Source organism: Bos indicus, chromosome 6 (genome assembly GCF_029378745.1).
Source record: "Bos indicus isolate NIAB-ARS_2022 breed Sahiwal x Tharparkar chromosome 6, NIAB-ARS_B.indTharparkar_mat_pri_1.0, whole genome shotgun sequence".
Taxonomy (NCBI): domain Eukaryota; kingdom Metazoa; phylum Chordata; class Mammalia; order Artiodactyla; family Bovidae; genus Bos; species Bos indicus.
In genome coordinates, this window is record NC_091765.1 from 95,021,555 (window position 1) to 95,032,067 (window position 10,513).

The 10,513-nt window shown below is 37.9% G+C and overlaps 1 non-coding gene across 1 annotated transcript; it reads right to left on the minus strand.

The window, feature by feature from the left end:
• Window positions 1–1,499: 1,499 nt before the first annotated feature.
• On the minus strand, window positions 1,500–1,602 carry LOC139183710 (U6 spliceosomal RNA). The gene has a single exon (XR_011567336.1). It is a non-coding gene; the product is annotated as a U6 spliceosomal RNA (small nuclear RNA).
• Between the last annotated feature and the right edge of the window lie 8,911 nt (window positions 1,603–10,513).

Here is a 10,513-nt window from a genome sequence, read left to right on the forward strand (position 1 = left end):
TATATATATATCTTAATAGAAAATGTGCATGCGTAGATCTCAAACCTGAGAAAACTTTTTTTTTTGTATTATGGAATTATAGCCTTGCAAAGACCCTCTAGAGCTTAACTTCCTACTTTTAAGTACATCTGCATTTAAACTATCACAGATCAAAGAATATCTCTTTAACTTTGCATTTCATTGTCTCTATTTACAAAGTATTTTTGATTGTTTGATTTTGCTCAAAGCCCCATTATTATATTACATTATTATTAGCAAATATTCACATTAACATATATATGTCTATACACATATCTTTTAAAAATATTTCAATCATATATCTGAAGTAGTACTACCTGTTTTCTTGCTACCATGGAATGTTATTAATATTATAAAAACAATATAATGAAAACATTTAACCAGAATTTCCAATTCATAAGCCAGACACTGTTTTATATATATATAAATGTATACAATATATATGTATATATTATTTATATATATTCATATTCTTTTAAGTCCTACTGCATAAGATTAGGGTTGTTATAATTGTAGCTATATAATTATAGTAATGTATTTTATATTATATTGTTATGTTATTCATATTATATTATTAATAATGCCATTGAACGACAAGGTAACCAAGGCACAGAAGGGTAAACTGATACTCAGGAACACAGTTTGATAGGTGGAGATCAGGTATACTGAACTCGGTCAGTCTGGGTCCAGAATCTGTTATTTGTTGTTCTGTGTCTGCGCAAGTAGCCAAAATACAGGCCATCAAAGAATGTGAGTTATGTTGAAAGGCCATAAATAGACACTAAAATGAAGATGATATGAACAGCTAAAGACCGTGACATTGGAGCATCAATAAGAATAATGAATGCTACTGAAACTTTCATTATGTAAAAATCCAAAAGTTCATAATGTATGAGAACCAACAAAACAAAATTTAATTCATTAACCATTTTATTTAAAAGCAAAAGGCTAAGAATAAAAAACTTGTCTTGCTTCCCCTTTATGAGCTAAATTGAAGATGACCAAATAGTCCTAGCTAATGAAGAAAAGTTCTCTATGAAGAATTCTCACTGAAAGATGTTAATGAAATGATAAATGAGAAAAGCATGATTTTGCACCCTCTAATAAAATAATTGATATTTATTTTGGATCTTATCAGAAAGTGAATTTCCAAGTTGTGTCTCTTAAGAAAAGAGCTTTCTGTAATAATAAATAGATTGTATAAATAGATTAAAGGAATACTGGTTTGTAACCTGGAGACTTTTAACTTTTTTTACAGAAAACTATATTTGTGAGGATAGTTGTTCTATATTGTTCATGCAAACCTTTAAAATGTTTTTCATAGAAGGTTAATTTTATTCACCAGATCTAAGATAATTTAGCCACTGCTTATGACCTCACTAATTAACCTCTTAATAATTAGAATCATATAAAAGGAAAATACAGAGTCTTTTAACATGTAGAACATTGCTAAAGTCGTTTCTTCTCATGGAATGTTATTATTATTATTTTAGTGCTTCACAAGTTTGCATCATCCTTGCACAGGGGCCATGATAATCTCCTATGTATCATTCCAACTTTAGTATATGTGCTGCCAAAATGAACATGCAAAATATTAAAGTTAGAATTAATAGTGGTTCTGGCAGATTAAATAAATTTAAAATAGAAGCTTAATGGAGTAGATCAAGGTTCAGTGTTTCAGAAGTGACTGGCCACAATGTGAGTAGGAAATCAGGTAGAAAATATTTTAATACTCTGAATTTAGTTAGTGGCAGAAAGAATGGATATGATGCTTTGAATTTGAGAGCAATTCTGGAAGTAAAATTAACAGGATCTGTCATCGATTGGACAAGGGTGGAAGATGGAAAAGAGGAAATGTTAGAGAGAAAGTCAAAACAGGATCCAATTTAATATTTAGGTGAATGTGTATCTCGGAGAAGGCAATGGCACCCCACTCCAGTACTCTTGCCTGGAAAATCCCATGGATGCAGGAGCCTGGTAGGCTGCAGTCCATGGGGTCGCTAAGAGTCGGACACGACTGAGCGACTTAACTTTCACTCTTCACTTTAACGCATTGGAGAAGGAAATGACAACCCACTCCAGTGTTCTTGCCTTGAGAATCCCAGGGACAGGGGAGCCTGGTGGTCTACTGTCTATGGGGTCGCACAGAGTCGGACACGACTGAAGCGACTTAGCAGCAGCAGCCGTACCTAGATTTTCAATAAGATGCAAGATTACAGATTGCAGGGGGTTCAGCAGTGACTAAGAGTTGAGGAAAAGCTTTTTGAAAGCATCATATCACCATATAACAGCATAAAATTTAAGACATTTAAAGTCTTAACCTTCTTCCCATTCTCATCTCTCTTTACTTTCTAATAAACTTCTTCCCTACCTGAGCTGCACTGTCCCAAGGATCTAATAAGTCAATGGTACAAATCCACTATGCAGTTTCCCACCTTATCTTTTTATTTATACCATTTTTTTTTCATATATATGACATAATTCCTCCCTCGCATCTCTGCTGTATTAGATCACTCTGGTTCTTCAAAGCTCAGCTCAAGTGTACTTCATCCCCCAGGCAAGATCAGTTACTTCTTTTTCTATGTCCTCCATAAAATTTAATTCAAAGCTTTTTTACTGCCCTCGTAAGATCACGTTATTTTAAATAGCATTGTCTCTTCCACTAGAATATGCTTAAAGGCTCAACTTGCTTTGTTGCATGAATGATCCTTATGTAAATTGCTATGTGTTATTTAACATCAAGTAATTATGATACATTTACCTACTCTTGTCACTCACAGTGCTAAGCTGCTGGTGATACAGTAAGCCAAACTTTATGGTCCCAGCCCTCTCAAAGCTAACACTTAGTAGATGACACAGAGGGTCAAAGAGACTAATAAAAAAGAGTACCATAAGTTCAGTAAGGATTATGATGGTGGTGATGATGATGTTAGCTATTGAGTACTTTAATGTGCTAAGCATAGATCCAAGCACTGTACATATTATATACTCTAACCCTGAAAACAACTCAGTGACAAAGGAAGTACACAGTAATTTTATAGATATTGGTAGTTGGACACATAACTTTGCTGACAAAGGTCTGTATAGTCAAAGCTGTTTTTTTCCAGTAGTTATGTACAGATGTGAGAGTTGGACCATAAAGAAGGTTAAGTGCCAAGAACTGATGCTTTTGAACTATGGTGCTAGAGAAGACTCTTGAGAGTTCCTTGGACAGCAAGGAGATCAAACCAGTCCATCCTAAAGGAAATCAACCATGATATTCCTTGGAAGGACAGATGTTGAAGATGAAGCTCCAATATTTTGGCTAACTAAAGAGCCAGTTCATTGGAAAAGACCCTGATGCTGGGATAGATTGAAGGAAGGAGGGGGAGGGGATGACAGAGGATGAGATGGTTGGCTGGTTTCACTGACTCAATGGACATGAGTTTGAGCAAACTCCAAGAGATGGTGAAGAACAGGGAAGCCTGGCATGCTGCAGTCCATGGGGTCACAAAAAGTAGGACACAACTTAGCGACTGAACAGCAACAAAAGGTGGATACATAACTAAGACTTTGAGAGACAGTAAAAGCTTCCCCAAATAGTAATTTCCAAGTTAAGGTCTGAAAAAAATGACTAGGGATTAGTCAGGTAGACAACAGTCAGAGAAAGGGGTGGAAGGATGGAGATAAAGAAGAGGAAGAAGGAGGAGGAGAAGTAAGATGAGAAGAAGGAGAAGGTGTATATATGCATGTGTTTAGGTGAGGGCTAGAGAAAGGAGAAGAGTTTCCAACAAAGGCCAGAGATCAGTCAGTATATGTATTTAGCAGACATTGGGCTTTCTATTTCTAAAGTCAGGCTATCAACATCATGGAGCTTAATTCCTTTGGAAACTGTCACAAAGGCTAAAAACTGAACCAGATCCATTGGACTCATCTTACAGATAGAAGCACTGAATCCTAGTTAAAGGAAATGAGTTCCCAGTGCCATGCAGAGTCATTGGCAAGAGTCGGGTTCCCAGGGCCAAGCTCTTTCCAGGACACCATGCTGCGATCTCTGTGGATTGTTAAATGGTTTCTACTCCAGCCAGCCAACAGCAAGTGCATACAGACAAATAGCATGTTTTACGAGTCCCATTCCAGCCACCACATTCCAGCTCACGTTCTTCTCTTGATTACTATTTAATAAGAAAAATATAAATTATGAAATATGATAGTGCATATCTGTACTTAATCTCTAAGCAGATGTGATCTAGAAATGACTCTGCTCGATCTTCCCTTCAGCATATCAGTTTCACCATGAAAATGTGTCATGACTTTTCATCTTGTAGGCTATGTGAGTGACAGTCACTCAGTCATGTCTGACTCTTAGCGACCCCATGGACTGTAGCTTGCCAGGCTCCTCTATCCATGGAATTCTCCAGGCAAGAATACTGGAGTGGGTTGCCGTTTCCTTCTCCAAGTGGTAAAGTACCCGCCTGCCGATGCAAGAGATGTAAGAGATGTGGGTTTGATCCCTGGGTCGGGAAGATCCCCTAGAGGAGGCCATGGCAATACATTCCAGCATTCCTACCAGGAGAATGCCATGGACCGAAGAGCCCAGCAGGTCAGAGTCTACAGGGTCACAAAGAGTTGAAGTAGGTTATCAAAGTAGGCTATGATTCCACTTTAATCACATCTCTGATGGACCATTTTAGTTTACTCTTACTCTGAGGTGGTTTGTATATCAGTTGTAGACAGACTGGAGTCCCAGTTCTGGGTCTGCCTCTAACCAGCTGTGTGACCTTGTTCTGGTGCCTACTGCTCTCTGCAGTAGCATGTAACAGTGTCCTTCACTGTGTTCTTGTGGGAATTAAAGGGCCACATACATGCAAAGAGCAAAGTGCAGTGCTCTGTACATTGTATATCTTGAAAATATTTGACTTCTGAGATATATTTTTAACACCAAATCATAAATGCACAGCCACAAAAATCAGTTACCTTAATCCTCCCACTTTACTGATAGCATTTGTAGACTGGGAAAGTTCTTACTTGCCAAATGAAGTATCCATTTAGTTCTACTACTAGACTGTAGACTTTGTAAGAACAAAAGCTTAATTTCTTCTATATTCTGGTGATTACCACTATGACAAGCATATAGTGAACATTCATAAATATAAAAATTGGTTGAATTATCAAATGATCTGGTATCTGTTGTTGTTTAGTCACTCAGTCATGTCTGACTCTTTTGCAACCCTATGGAGTGCAGTCTGCTAGGCTCCTCTGTCCATGGGATTTCCCAGGCAAGAATTCTAGAGTAGGTTGCCATTCTCCAGGGGATCTTCCTGACCCAGGAATCGAACCCATGTCTCCTGCACTGGCAGGCAGATTCTTTACCACTGAGCCACCTGGGAAGCCCTTTGGTATCAGACTTCCTGACATACAATTCTATTTATTTATTTTTTACTGTACCAAAAATTAAGATAAAATTAACACAACTGATAAACGTCTAGTCAGTGGTTTTTCCAGTGGTCATGTATGGATGTTAGAGTTGGACTATAAAGAAAGCTGAGCGCATAAGAATCGACTCCAACTGTGGTGTTGGAGAAGACTCTTGAGAGTCCCTTGGACTGCAAGGAGATCCAACTGGTCCATCCTAAAGGAGATCAGTCCTGGGTATTCACTGGTAAGACTGATTTTGAAGCTGAAACTTCAATACTTTGGCCACCTCATGCAAAGAGCTGACTCATTTGAAAAGACCTTGATGCTGGGAAAGATTGAGGGCAGGGGGAGAAGGGGATGACAGAGGATGAGGTGGTTGGATGGCACCACCAACTCAATGAACATGGGTTTGGGTGAACTCTGGGAGTTGGTGATGGACAGGGAAGCCTGGCGTGATGCGGTTCATGGGGTTGCAAAGAGCTGGACACAACTGAGTGAATGAACTGAACTGAACACAACTGATTCTTCATTTTCTAAAGGACATTCCAGGGAAAGTTGGGGCTTAAAAATTTCAAGTTATTCTGTGATATTCCAGTATGTTATTTTTCATTCTGCCTGAACCCTTTGGTACAAATTCCCATGAATATTAATAGCTGGGAAGGGAATGAGGCCTTCAGTCAAGCAGTTAGGAAGTGAGGTGGTGCCTTGTGTGAATGTCCTGCTGGATGGTAAATCCACGACATGGCTCAGGCGCTGTTTATGCATTTTAAATAGCTTTCTTTATAATTCCAGTCCAGAGAAAATATCATCTCTGAGCCAAACTGGGGCAGAGCACTCCAACCCAATGAAGTGGAATTTGAGAAATCTCAAACAGGCATCAAACCCTTGACCTTGGCTACTGCTATGTAGAAACATATCCCACAATGAGCTCCTTCCACATATTATACTTACCAAAACTATTATGTTACATAAAGAACGTGAACAAATGTTATTTCCAAACCCACTTAAGTTGCTTAAGCTGTGGAGTTCCTGGTCCTAATTTTAGAAGTAGTATCAATAGCTGAAGATGGAGATACTTCTGTGTCTTGCAGATATGAAATACCATAGAAACCTTGACCAGTTTCTCTTGGGATGACATTGGATTCTCTTAATAATGCAGTACAAACTCTCTGGATCAAAAAAAAGCCACTCTTGTATGTCTACAAAAGCGAGCAGTGGTTTCCACTCTTCCCTCTTGGGTCAAAGATAAAATATACACGAAATGCACGATTCCTGTGTGCCAAATATGGTTGGAAGTATAACATTATCCTTTAACATTTATGAAGGAATTTGCTTTAACAGTGGGGGTGATGTGATGGTTTTCAGATGGTAAACTGCGCTAACTGTTTGAAAATGCACACAGGTTCTCAAGTACAGGAGGTGCAATGTGATGCTTTGGTGCTGGTTAAATATTCAACCATTTCACTGCCCTGTTTGTGGGAAATATGCTAAAAGCTTATTGCTATAGCCTTTGAACTCCCGGGTCAAGTGAAGCCCATAATTCCTCAGCCCTGATGCCAGTGGGTCTCACTGTATTTGATAAATGCCAATAACCTTGGTTTTAATATTTCCATTGATCTGGAGGGTATTAATAAGAGTTTTCTTTTTTTTTTAATCACAAAGAGAATCCTACAGAATCAAATCTTACTCCAAAATTCCATTCAGTTTACTATCTTACAAGCACCTAGTCTCTTTGATATGGAAATGCCTCCTGACTTCATATTGACAGCACATATTTTAGCTCCCATCATCCAACAAATTAAACTGAAGTTTTAAACATAGTATGTTTCTTGGACTTCCCTAGTGGCTCAGTGGTAGAGAATTTGCCTGCCAGTGCAGGAGACATAGGTTTTATCCCTGGTCTCCCAGGATCCCACACGCCACGGAAAAACTAAGCCTGTGAGCCACAACTACTGAAGCCTGAGCGCCTAGAGCCTGTGTTTCGCAACAAGAGAAGCCACCACAATGAGGCGCCCAAAATAGACACTGAAACTAGAAAGTAGTCCCCACTCGCCACAGCTAGAGAAAAGTCCACTCAGCAACCGAAGACCCAGCACAGCCAAAAATAAATAAATTACAAAAATAGTATGTTTCTTTATAGTTCATTTTTTAGCAAACAAAACAAAAGCTAAGAAAAATAATAAGCCTTTTTTAGTGGAGAATTTTTTAAAGTCCTTATTACTAAGAAAGCTTGCATTTTCAAGGAAAGGACAGACCAATGTCTGGTTTGGCATAAGGAACAATCGGCCAGTTAAGCAGTGGAAACTGACTTTTTTTCCCCAGTTACAAAAGAAAGAAAGAAATCTCTGGCATGTGCTAAGATGTCCCTTTTAGGTTCATGACTCAGGCTGGAAAGCTCACTGAAGAGTAAGAAATCATTTTTTAATTAATTTATTTATTTTAATTGGAGGATAATTACTTTACAATGTTGTGATGGCTTTTGCCATACATCAGTATGAATCAGCCATAGGCATACATGTGTTCTCTCCCCCCTGAATCCCCCTCCCACCTCCCTCCCCACCCCACCCCCCAGGTTGACACAAAGCACCAGCTTTGTGTGCCCTGCATCATGGAAAGGAATCATTTTTATTGGATGAATTTTTTGGATATGTTTAAATGTATGTGTGTGTAAGTTGCTCAGTTGTGTCCAACTCTTTGTGACTCCGTAGACTGTAGCCCCACAGGCTCCTCTGCCTAAGGAGTTCTCCAGGCAAGAATACTGGAGTGGGTTGCCATGCCCTTCTCCAGGGTTGAATGTATACACTGAGCAAATATTTTGAAATGTTTATACTACACTTGGAATGTTTGACCCAATGGAGATTTGAATTTTAGGTTTTTTTTTTATTGTTTGTTTGTTTTGTTTTGTTTATTTTTTTTAACTCTACAATATTGTATTGGTTTTGCCATACATCAACATGAATCCGCCACAGGTATACACGTGTTCCCTATCCTGAACCCTCCTCCCTCCTCCCTCCCCGTACCATCCCTCTGAGTTGTCCCGGTGCACCAGCCCCAAGCAACCAGTGTCGGTCGCCGAACCTGGACTGGCAACTCGTCGGTGAGGGTTTTTCCCTCCTGTTCTGGTTTATGTCTGTGTTGCACCTTCATCTTTCTTTCTAGATGGATAGGATACCAAAGGAAGGGAGGGTAGAAAAACAGACCAAGATGGTGCACACATTTTCCCTAAGTAAACACAAGGTGTGGACTTTGTTGTTGTTTCTGCCAGATGATGCACTTCTTGGCCACACAATGTTCATGTTCATATTCTCATTATATTACAGCTCTGTGGTATCATTGTGTGCCAGGGATTTGCCCTTTATGGATATAGATACTCTTTCTTAATCAGACAACGGAGGTGAATAAATATGTACAAGTTACTATAATGCTGGAAATCTACTCTGGCAGCCCCTCTCATGTTTGGACTGGTTTTAGTTGGTCTTCATTTGGGGATAAGTAGACCAAGCCAGGACACAGGCATAAACATTAACCCTGGCACTGCAACCTTGCTGGCTGGTACCATGCTAGAATTTATGAGGTCTCTTCCTAGAATTAAGACTCCAGGAGTGATTTAAACCAAATTAATCACACTGGCCATATTGGTTCAGTTCAGCTCTGGGATGTCTTAATTTGGTCAGAGATACATTCTCCAGCAATTAAAATAAACAGAAGAATATTTATTAGTCTCTCACTGACAGGCAAAACTAGTAAATATAACATAATTTAATCATTGAATTATTCAGTTTTCATCAACTTTTCAATATTTAAAATGTCTTGTAGTAAGGATGCTAGAGCGTGTTAAAAATATATATGAAATATACATTTGTAAATGAGATGGCTGATATTTTAAAATTATTAACCAGCTTTTCATTAAATATAATATTTTAAATTACTTAATCTAAAAATAAAGCTTTTCCACAAATGTCAATATTTCTGTAGATAAATAATTCTTTTTTATATTCCTTGTAACATTCAGCACAGAGATTGGCCAGTATTTATATATGGAAAGAAGACCATAGGGATGTTGGATTAAAACTAATGTAGGTTTTAGATTCTCTATCTGTAACTATTGCCACAATAATACTGTGTAACAAAGCACCCCAAACTCAGTGGCTTAAAGCAACTATCACTTATGCCTTCTCATCAGTGAGTTCTCTTCTGAGATCTCCTCAGTATTATAGGACCTTATCGAATACATCTGGTTACAATCAGCACATTTTCAACTTTCTGACTGAAAATCTTTTCCAATGCTATGAGCTCAATAGATATCTCTTTTCTTTATTTGGAGTTCTTATGGGTGACAGTTCTATCAAATGTTTGACATCAAATGTTTGGATGTTTTCCAGACTCTTGTCAAAGTTTCTTTGCTCTCTGCCACTTTATTCCCCAAGTAAATGTCATAAATATATATATTTTATATATTTATAAATACAATAATATAATATAAACAAATGTATTAATAATATAGATAAGAATATAGTAGTAAAACATATTGATATTATTAAAATATATTAATAAAATATTTTAAATTTATTAATAAAATAAAAATAAAATATTTTAATAATATAACAAATATATATTTTTATATATGACCTGCCTTTTGAGAAACCTATATGCAGGTCAGGAGGCAACAGTTAGAACTGGACATGGAACAACAGACTGGTTCCAAATAGGAAAAGGAGTACATCAAGGTTGTATACTGTCACCCTGCTTATTTAACTTATATGCAGAGTACATCATGAGAAAGGCTGGGCTGGAAGAAACACAAGCTGAAATCAAGATTGCCAGGAGAAATATCAATAACCTCAGATATGCAGATGACACCACCCTTATGGCAGAAAGTGAAGAGGAACTAAAAAGCCTCTTGATGAAGGTGAAAGAGGAGAGTGAAAAAGTTGGCTTAAAGCTCAACATTCAGAAAACTAAGATCATGGCATCTGGTCCCATCACCTCATGGCAAATAGATGGGGAAACAGTGGAAACAGTGTCAGACTTTATTTTGGGGGGCTCTAAAATCACTGCAGATGGTGACTGCAGCCATGAAATTAAAAGACGCTTACTC